Here is an 11,324-nt window from a genome sequence, read left to right as displayed (position 1 = left end):
ATATTGGATATTTTTGCCGAATTGAAATGCAGCAGAAGTGTAAATAATGGCAATTTCCAATTTGTATCACTACAGAACCCTGGAGAATACAAAATGGAAATAGAATGGCTTTTCAGACAGTTACCCCTATAGACTCGTTTTGCTCCTACAGATCCTCAGTAGGCTTAATACTCAAGTTGTATTCCTCAACAAAATTCCTTGCACAGCTAAAATCCACACACCTTCGACAGTAGCACAAGGTCTCTCTGAGCCGAGGTCCATCTTACTGCACTTACCCATTATGAATACGTCAAAATGTTAATGCCCTCATAAAGAAGTCTTATGTGTTTGAGTGTCTCAGCCAGTGGTGCTGACCCCTATCCTTAAACGGAGGGTGGGATATGGGGCAATATGGACAGGGTCATTTTAATACACAGCCAGGATTATGAAGCGGTGGTCCTTTGAAACAGTCAATTACACTTGAGCGCGGGAGGACCCCGATGTTAATTACCAGTTGGTTTTATATAGTGTGTAAATAAAGAGGCTGCTGACATTCACATTCCATCACTGTTTCCTCACTGAGTGCCAAGCAAATTAGCCAGGCCCCTGCTCTACTCTTCTCTGTGTGCTCCACTGAGTCCTGTGCATCAGCTAACATTAGAATAACACCCAGTGCAAACAAGGTTGAGGAAGGTGCTCTCTCTCTCTGGGAACAAGACGACCTGTTCAAACTCATGCAAACATACAGTATAGTCTTCTTTCACTGTGGTGGGTGTGAATCACAGACCTCAATGATCGACTGTCATTTTTTTCAGCCCTTTCTCTCCTAATTATAATTTGAATGTCTTACCTGTGCTATTGGTTATTTTTTATTTTTTATATATACTATAGAGACCAGAGAGACTGTTGTCTATCACAGGTGAGTGTGTGAGCAATAATTACTGCCGGAGTTTGAAAACTAAGTTGAGTAAAGTTGAGAGAACTTTTATGTGCTCAACATGTATTCCCCACATAGGATATGAGCCTCAAAGCCCGAACAAACACCTCTTCACACATCTTTACTGTTTGAGTCAAGTTTTGAGTTTACTCCTGATTTACAGTCACATTTTATTAAATAGTCTGCATAAGCGGGGAAAACATTCTATTTGCCAATTTTCTGCAACCTTGGACTAAACGGATCCCTCTAAATGCTCAGTGCTTGTGGAATATCATGAGGTTTTAGAGCTTGTGGAATATCATGAGGTTTTAGAGCTTGTGGAATATCATGAGGTTTTAGAGCTTGTGGAATATCATGAGATTTTAGAGCTTGTGGAATATCATGAGGTTTTAGAGCTTGTGGAATATCATGAGGTTTTAGAGCTTGTGGAATATCATGAGATTTTAGAGTTTGTGGAATATCATGAGGTTTTAGAGCTTGTGGAATATCATGAGGTTTTAGAGCTTGTGGAATATCATGAGGTTTTAGAGCTTGTGGAATATCATTAGGTTTTAGAGTTTGTGGAATATCATGAGGTTTTAGAGCTTGTGGAATATCATGAGGTTTTAGAGCTTGTGGAATATCATGAGGTTTTAGAGCTTGTGGAATATCATGAGGTTTTAGGTTTTGTCATATTATGTGTCTTTACTTCAAAAGCCATCACAATAAATCCAACCAGGAAGTCTTATTAAATTGAGAAGAAAATGTCCTGTAAAGCTTGAGTGCAATCCTGGCACTCCAAGTGCGCTGCCTCATGAAGTGAAATACTTCAGCTGCTGGTCTATAAAATACTTAGGGTACATGAGTACATTATAATGGGCTGATTTTATAGTGCCTCTAGATGTTTTTTAAAGAATTGCCCAGATGAGTGTTATAACAATGTGATTAATACATAAACCAAAGATGTATGAAGGGATCATTAAAACTATTGAAAATATAATCACAAACAACGCTAGGTTGCTTGTGATTATATTTTCAATAGTTTTAATGATCAACAACCTTGACCTCGCCTTTTTTTGCATTAGTTTTACGCATCTACTTTATAGTGTTATACACTTGAGTATTGATAGAAAAGGGATATTATACAGCCTCTACTCTACAAGCACTTACTGTACTAAACCTCACAACTTGACAATGAATAACTGTCTTTACCTTTGCTTGCAAGGTTTAAGATGAGTGACTATACTCTTGGTCTCCCTGTGGGCATGTGCACAGCTGTGCATCACCTCTCCTGGGTCTGCTATGGGGAGCATAGAGAACTTCATCTTAGGCCGGCCCCCACTGTCAAAGGTCATCCGGGTTTAAAGTTCACACTTTACATCATTTATATGCTCTTAAATAAGCTCATCCCCTTCTGTCTTCGCATTCTCACTTTTTGCCCTAAATTATCAGTCAAGGAAAATTAGGATATATCCCAGGTAAAAATCCTTCTAGTGAGAGAGATATGAAAGTAAGGCTGATACTCTTTGGACGGTTCCTCTGATTGAATAATACTCCTCAAGGAACACCATGGCAACGCCATAAGTTTTTGATTTGAGACAATGTTGAGAGCATCACATGGGTACATGATCCTCCCACAGCCGGGTATGTCACTAATGCCATATATCTGTAGTAGGAATAACTCTGACTGTGTGGAGCTCCATAAAGTATTAAGCATTTTAGCTGTGATTGAGGGAGGAACTGGAGCTGGGTCTTAACTCATATGCCATCTTGCATTAAGCCGCGTCCCCATTGAGGTGTCAGCTCATAAGTCTCCCACAGCAGGACTTAGCAGCCAAATGATGGAGAACACTTCTTCACTCCAGGGGATCTTGTAAAACTGCCAATGCCCCCAGCCTCCCCTCCTAGTCTCGGCCTCAATCTCAGCCTGCACTACTCTTCCTTAATCATGACCACAGAATGACAAGCCAACATCCATTAAGCAACAAATGTATTTAGTTACCAACTTGTAAAATGTTCTAGAGATAGGGGATTTTCTGTTGTTCACTAAGTAGTGCTCTTCTATTTATTCATTGTTGAAACATGGCTGGAGATCACAGTGACTTGTAAAGTGCTTTTATTATGTTTCGAAACGCTCAAATATGTATGGTATAAAAAAAAGCATTGTCCTCTATAATCATGTCAATGTTAGTTTATGACAGAATAAATACGGTTTTGTTTAAAGTTACAGTAGGCCTACTGTGTGTCTGTGTGTGTGTGATTCAGTGTAAAAGTGCGATGTGTTTCTCAATACTGCTTTTCTCCACTATCTTTTCCAGTGCAACGATGTTCCACATGTCAAATGTAAATACATTTATAGAATGCTCTCTGAACTTTACTTGTATAACCAGAATAATCTAAAGATTGAAACTGTATACCAAGTACCCTCTGCACTTTAGCTGGTAAAAGTATTTTTCTTGATGCTTTTAGATGACCGTTCTAGGAAACTGCTGTATTCAACATAGCACATAATATTATGTACATCTCTGATTTAACCAGCAAATATCCGATATACTTACACTTGCAAACTGTCTTTCCTTCATTCCTTGTAGGGTATCTGCTTATTTTACCAGCAAACCAGAGAACCTCCTGATGAGGCTTCAATGACATGCTCTATTACTCTCACCAAGCGACCCTCGACTTCACCTCTCTGACGAATGGAGCCTCTGACTTGGGGGGTGTTGATCCCAGGTTAGCTGTCCCTTTTGCTCCCTCTCTCACCTTTTCTCTGTTTTTTTGTGTGGATCTGGATCCTGGTACAGGGTCTTGGTGATATTATAACAGTATATGAGATGGAAGAGGACGTTATGAGATGACAGATGTGGAGTGTGTAATTTGAGGTTTGGTCTCTTTCTTAACTCCTATAAATAAATCTGTATTTGCTTCCTAACGGGTCATATTATTATCACTCAATTAGTAGATCCAGTCTCAGTTTTCAGCACTGTGGCCCTTTACTCTGGTTCCCACTGGCCAGAGAAGAGCTCATCAGAGAAGGCCACGTCTGAGTGAGCTGCTGGTATGCCGGAGGGAGAAGCTCCAGAGCTCCAGAGAGAGGCAGCTCAGTGAAAGGATAGAGGATATTATAGGCCATCCTAGAGAGGCTCAGTGATGAGGAACCAGCGCCTGGAACAGGTAGTATTTAGTGTTTTATTAGGATCCCCATTAGCTGTTGCCAAGGCAGTAGCTACTCTTCCTGGGATCCAAACAGTCTTCCTCTATGTTCACACAGGCATCGGTAGGTACATAAAACACCTGGCTGACAGCCCCTGTCCATCTTTCAGTCCCCATCCCTGTCCCATTGGCATGGATGGGGCATGGGGATGGGATGCCACACAATGTCTTTACAAAGGATGGCCTTTGGAGGGATCTACCCACTTCCTTGTTTTGTCAATGTCATGTCCACGTCCACATCCTTCATTAGGCACACCTGGACTTCATCACCTCCCTGATTACTTCCCCTTTATATAGCACTCCATTGTTATCACCCACCAGGCAATATTCTTTATGTATCCATGTTTAAATGCTTTTCTTGTTTTGTATCGTTCAATGTTCTTCGTCATTAAACTCACTAACTGCACTTGCTTCCTGACTCCCTGCATCTACGTTACAGTCAAGGATCTACTCACTTCCTCTCAATTGTTGAGTTCTTAGGGATAGCATGTAGATTTGTTGATAACAAAGTCTGTAAATAACTTTAGGAAAACAACGATCAGATCTGATCGATGACCTTCAGATTGATGATATAGAGTTCAGCGTTTAATGACCTGTCAGATTGGGGGAAAAATGGGGTCAAAGGTCTTCAGATTGAGATCAGTGGAGTTCCTGGTTCGCTGGTGCCACTGTGTACATTTTTCCATTCCTCAGCAGTGATAAGCAACGTTTATTTATTTGTTTGGTGTGTTCTGTACTGTATTAGCATCGGAAGTGAAGTTTTGGTAGTTTTTCCCAGAGCAAAAAAAGCTATACATATCTGTATATCGGGGGGGTAGAAAAAAGGTCTACAGTACATTTGAATGTCTTCATAATATCTGCAATCATTTAATATTGTATACAAAAAATACACGTTTATATTACATGTATCACACATTTGATAGACATTACACACCATAACGCACCATCATCACATGTTACTTCATTAATTATCCAATTGAGAAATGTGCATGGCTCTTTGTCTTCATTTAGAAAGAGAGAGAGCCATGACACAGCAGGTTTGTGTTTAGATAGTGAACACAATGCCTCACAGCCACTGACCAGGAATGAGACAACATTACATTGATAATGGATGACGCTGCACGGCGAAAAAAACAACATTCCACAGAGCAATGGCCGCTGGTCAGGATGTCAAATCTGTCAATAACACAAAGAGAATATAGGAAATATGTTAGAATATAACATTATTCTGGAAAATGTCTAACTTTTCTTTAGGAATGTGTGATGCACATGACACATGGAACTGGAGTGAGGTTTTGTGTAGCTACTATAAGGGATAAGTCCCTGTATTGAGGCTACTGTAGGCCTATGTTGTTCCTGTGTGAAACTCTACAGTGACCAGCCAGTGAACCCAGCGGCAGACACAGACAGACCTTCTCATGTAACTGTGCTCTTCTTAGTTTTCCTGCCAAACGATCTTGCCAGAAATGTCATCTTGCTGAGCCCAACTCCCTATTAGCAGCTACTGCAGTATCTGCCTTGTGGACAGGTGACAAGGACATGATGTTTAGGGAACAGAACATAACCTTGAGTGTGGCTTCCACATCACTACTTGCGTATATTACAACAACTCATGACTCACTCACCACCCAACAATGAAAGATTGATCAAATTGAGATCATCATCAAGTGACACATCATTATCTCCCTGGTGAGTCAGAGGAATCAAAACATTAGCCAGGCAGTGGCATGATCAAAACAACCCAGCAGCACACCAATAAACCCTTGTCCTTGGGTGATGATGTTTTCAATTTGAAACACTGTAACATTTTGACTTTTATCAAAGCAATATGTTCTTTATTTATTACGAGCAGGGTTGGATCCCATCGCTGACACCAACCATCTGACGTGTTCTTCACTTTTAGAGTTCAGTACTGTGGATTTGGCAGCAGACAAGCACTGCTTTGTGATTTGTGGGCCTGGTATTTGATTCCTACTAAACTGATGCTGTGGCGTTCTTATACGCAGAGATGGTATCTTTGAAGAAATGAGCCGACCTAACATAATTTGTGCTGTCTGTTGAACCGCAGCCAGGCTCTCTCCACTTTCTCCTCCCCATAAACCGTAGAGAGTAGAGACCGAACCATTTCAACTCAGAAGATTGATAGTGTGTTGTTAGGATGTAGAACTCACAGTTTTATACTACATGGGACTTTCCTCTTTCTCTATTGTAAATTACTATTGTAAATTGAGGAATACCTATGGGACATTTACAAAAAGACAATGTTCTGGGAAAATTGTTAATAAAGGCTGTTATAGGGAGCCATAAGCAGTTATAAAGGCTTATAGTAATTCATATAATTCACTAAGAGACAGTTAAAGGGATATCATTCACTATGGATGTTATTGAAGTGTTGTTTGTGTGACTGTACACAGGTACAGTAGACACTGTGTGAACTTGTTATATACACTGGTGGTTCATAGAAAGTATTACCAAAATGACGACTTATGAATCCTTAGCACTGCATTGCTAAATATTCCTATTGGTATGTTTTTGTGGTTTCCAGTCATAGTTTTAGTGTAGTGTTTTTGACATGGATTCAAGGTCGTCTGACTCGCAGCATACCAAGGCACATTAATTAATGGTGCTGCAGCTGGCGGTACCTCTCTGGCTGATACGGCGCTTACTGGCTCATCTCTCCAAGTCTCCCTGTGTTTAGCTAATGTTGGACAGCTTCCCACATCCGCTCAAATAGCTGCATATTTCCTCATTCAGCCTTTTGAAGAGTTGCCAGTGTTTTAAAATACTCAAGTCTCACACAAGTTTCGGCCTTTGCCTTATCAACTGCACTGCCCAAATCCAACACCACCTGCACTGGTTATTCTAAGATCATCCTCTTTCTGGTTGTAAATCAAACCCCCCAAACGGAAAGCTACAGTATTATTTCTGACCAGACGTTGAGGCCCATCTGGAACTTTTCTGTGGAGTTGTCCCTTGTTTAGGCTTATTGTAATTTGCATTGCGTTGATAGAAACATGAGTGAATGTCACTATTTCTCCCCTCTGAGGGGCTCATGTTGCTCCTCCAATATACTCTTAGTGAAAGGTTGAAACATTTACTACTGCAGCTACTATGTTTTTGTGTTTTGGGTATAAACTTGTTATGTAGTATTGAATTAAATGAATGCCAGTACAGCTGAAGAGATCATGTAGTCAGTCCTCTGTAGCAGTTAGTTAACAATGGGCATTGTGGAACACCAGCCCCCAAGGCCAACAGCCCAAGGCCACCTCACTCTTTTTAATACTTTGCATACTACCTCTTCTATTACTTGTTATTTTTGATTTGACTCTTTATTATTGCTTATTGTACTGTAATGTTGAGGGAGCTAGCTAGCACACAAGCATTTCACTGCACCTTTTATACCTGCTGTACATGACGAATAAAATTAGATTTTATTTGATTGTTGTTATCACCTATGGTAGTGTCTGTATCAGTCATTACTATCCTGAGAGAGACACTCCATATAGGCTCTCTCTCCTCTCCCCAACACCTGACTAGTGTTTATGTTGTTGTGTCTGTGGCCAAGCTGTGCTGCTGTCAACTGGCCCCAGTAGTATCAGCAGATAGTGTAGATGGGAGTGACCAGGGGCCTTAACGGCACCAGCCTCAATTACAGGGCCAGAACAAAAGAGGGCTTTCTGAAAAAGCCCCCCCCCCCCGCGCTATCTTCCATTTATATTTACTGTAGACTTTGAAGTCAGTGGAGATAGACGTAGAGCAGTAGACAGTTAGGTTAAGGCTAGTGGTGGATGTGTGTGTGTGTGTGTGTGTGTGAGAACAGAGGGACATTGTTTTGAAGCAGACTTTGGGGGATTTCATTTTACATTACATTTACATTTTAGTCATTTAGCAGACGCGCTTATCCAGAGCGACTTACAGTTAGTGCATACATTATTTTTTGAATTTTTCAAACCCACAACCCTGGCGTTGCAAACACCATGCTCTACCAACTGAGCTACATGACGCTAGGCCAATTGTGCGCCACCCCATGGGTCTCCCGGTCGCGGCCGGCTACGACAGAGCCTGGATTCGAACCAGGATCTCTAGTGGCACAGCTAGCACTGCGATGCAGTGCCTTAGACCACTGCGCCACTCGGGAGGTGGTATTTCAAAGCGGTTCAGATACATTTAAGCTAGTCAAAAGCTGATAAAGAAGACTTGGGGATTCATTTGACAAAAATGGTGTGTTTTCTGTCAGTAGCAACATCTGTACAGTTTGTTGCGGACTGCCCTCAACAGCAGTGTTCTGCACTCCATTGAAGTTAGGCCATATTCTCTCCATGTTTACGATAAATTGTCACTTCAAGTGCTGCCTGTTTCCTCAAGGCGCCAGAAGTATATTCAAACTTTAGTGTCCTCTGCAATGGATGAAAAGCAGCATTTCTCATTTTCTTTAGAGCCTCTCAGTGGATTTAGACTGCAGATTAATCAAATGACTGAAAGTCGACTGGGGCTATCAATTAGTGCAGAGAGCAAATGAAGTGGGCTGCTGTTCTACCTTGAAGTCCATCCTTTTTGATGAAACAGCCGGTGTGTGTTTTTTAGACTGAAAAGCACTTGGGTAAAAGTCAGTCAGGTTTTATTTGAAGATAATTTGTTGTTTGTAGAGTAAAAATGCATTCAAATGGCCCTGGGAGCTATTACTCATCTCTGATATTTTTAAGAAATGCCAGATCGGACATCTACGGAATGCCTCAGAGTTCCTCTGGGATAGCTAAACCTTTACTCTTTTTAGAAGAAATAGTGGAGAAGGGTGTGTGTTAGACAAAAAGAAAGAGAGAGAGAGACTGAAACTTTGTGTCTCATTCAGTCTTCGCTATCAAGATCTGTGGTATTTCTCAGTCCTTCCTATCAAACATCTAAAGAATGATCATGATTGATCTGCCCATTTGTCAGAACACAAAGAACACAAAGAAAGAAAGGACAAATGTTCACAGTAATACAGTTGTTGCATTTATGTTTAAATAATACATATGTAGTTATTACTGGCAATCATATCAAATATCAAATATCATAGCATTAAACTGTGAAACCATAAGGTACCGGGGACCAAGCTCTGCAGTATACCACTAGAATGAACAGCAGTCTGACTTGTCTTATAGCTCTGTCTTTATTTCCCCAGCCTGCCTCAGACTCAGCCCTCTCCAATCTCCAATTTCCAACTCCCCTGTTGATGGTAAGATAAAGGACTTTGACACAGTGACTCTTCCCAACATGACAGGCTTTTTTCTTTCTTGTTCTCTTCCCTGAGTTTAAGAGTTGAATCATGGGTCAGCAGCTTTTAGCAGAACCCCAGACTAGAATTCCAGATGGTGAAGTCAGAAACTATCTCAGCTCATCAATTTAACGAGAGCTGCTGCATATATCCTCAGGCCAAAGCTTCCGGCCGCACCACGGCCCAAATGCTGAACAAATTGAGCATATCTTGTCTAATTGGTTACAGGATGGCCACTATGTACCCTACAAGGAAGATGTCGAGGGGGAAATGATGCAGAGTGGATACTTCTGTTAGGAACCCCAAACTCTGACACGTCATCCTGCAGTATAGGCCAAATGTCCATCTAGGCCTATGGCAGTTTGACAGTGTATTGGACATTCATTTATATGAAGAGAAAAGTTGATGTCATGTTAAAAATGATCAGGGAAATATTCCCAGCAAGAACATTTCTGGCAAGTAAAGTAACAAATTGAGGCAGTTACTGAGAACAGAGCTGACAATGTTGCAATCGGTGGTGATGATGAGCTACTTTTATGTCCATATAAACGGAGATTGAGGTGGATGCCATGTTGAGTTCACTTTCTTCCATGTCTGCTGTTTGTGTCAGTGTTGCCATGAGCACTGAGGAGTTGGCAAGACCAGAAGCAGTACAGATAACCTTAAAAGCTGTCATATATCAAAAACAGTGGGACTGCTCAAGGACTACTTGTGTGATTAAATAGTACAACACATTGGGGTCTATTTGTAACATTTCCATTGGTAGAATACATGTTTCTTCGTTAACATGCTTTGTTTCACCCTTTGTTGTTGGTCCAGCAATGAATGATTTAGCTATCGATACTGAAGGCAAAAAATAAAAAATTTAAATATATATCACACATTTTTTTCTTATGTCAGTCACTCAAGTATCTGAAAATTAGCTGTGTCAATTTTTTGATTGGTAGTTAGTCTTGCCAGCTATCTAAACTTGTAGTAATCATGACCGAATACCGACAGGGCACGGAGGGCATGTGCCCAGGGGCCTTGACCTCCAGGTTTATTTTGTTAGTCATCCTCACTCAGATATCATATTAACATGGCATAAGTCATGGCAAAATGTGTAGAATTGTAGGAATTTTGCTTTAAAACTTCAAAAATGTATCTCTGCCCCATTGCAAAATTAGTAGAATTGCATAATTTGTTTCATAAAATTGCAAACATTTCTCCGCCCCATGGTAAAATGTGTAGAATTGCAGGAAATTAACTTTAAAACGTACATTTTTCTCTCCACTGTCGAGAGGGGCCACTACAATGTTTTGCCGTGAGGTTAAGGGTATTTGGCCACTAACCGAAAGGTCACTGGTTCAAATCCCCGAGCAGACTAGGTGAAAAATCTGTTGATGTGCCCTTGAGCAAGGTACTTAATTGCTCCCGTAAGTCGCTCTGGATAAGAGTGTCTGCCATTTTCTCAAAAGTGGGGTTACAAGTTTATCAACTTTCAAAGCAGAATTACTTTCCCATTACTCCTCAACTGCAGTGTAGGATATACCATTTTCTAGCTCTGAGTCTCTACTTTTATCCAATGTAAAAAACACAATTTCAAATTTTGCTACATAAGACCGAATTGAGGCGGTTGGGCACAAATGACTAAAATGTAAAAAAAGGTTTTAAGAAATGGGGGGCCACACAACCAAATCTCACTTAGGGCCCTCAAGAGGCTAGAGCCGGCCCTGCCTCTGCAATAAGCACTTTTCACAGCAATTTCTGTTCTGCCAGCAAAAGCAGTGAGTCACTGACTCTAACCTCACAAACACTATGTTGTGTTGTGTTTTTCCCTTTGTGTTGCAGTGTGTTTTGATAGAACTCTGATGCAGCATTCTGCTGTGTCTGCCAGCATCCAACCGGCTAAAGCTGGGTCTCCCCAGCTATTTATTACTGAGCTCAGTAAACTCACTGAGGAATACGACCATACAGACACAGGGC

Source organism: Coregonus clupeaformis, chromosome 6 (genome assembly GCF_020615455.1).
Source record: "Coregonus clupeaformis isolate EN_2021a chromosome 6, ASM2061545v1, whole genome shotgun sequence".
Classification (NCBI taxonomy): Eukaryota; Metazoa; Chordata; class Actinopteri; order Salmoniformes; family Salmonidae; genus Coregonus; species Coregonus clupeaformis.
This window is presented reverse-complemented; position numbering follows the sequence as displayed.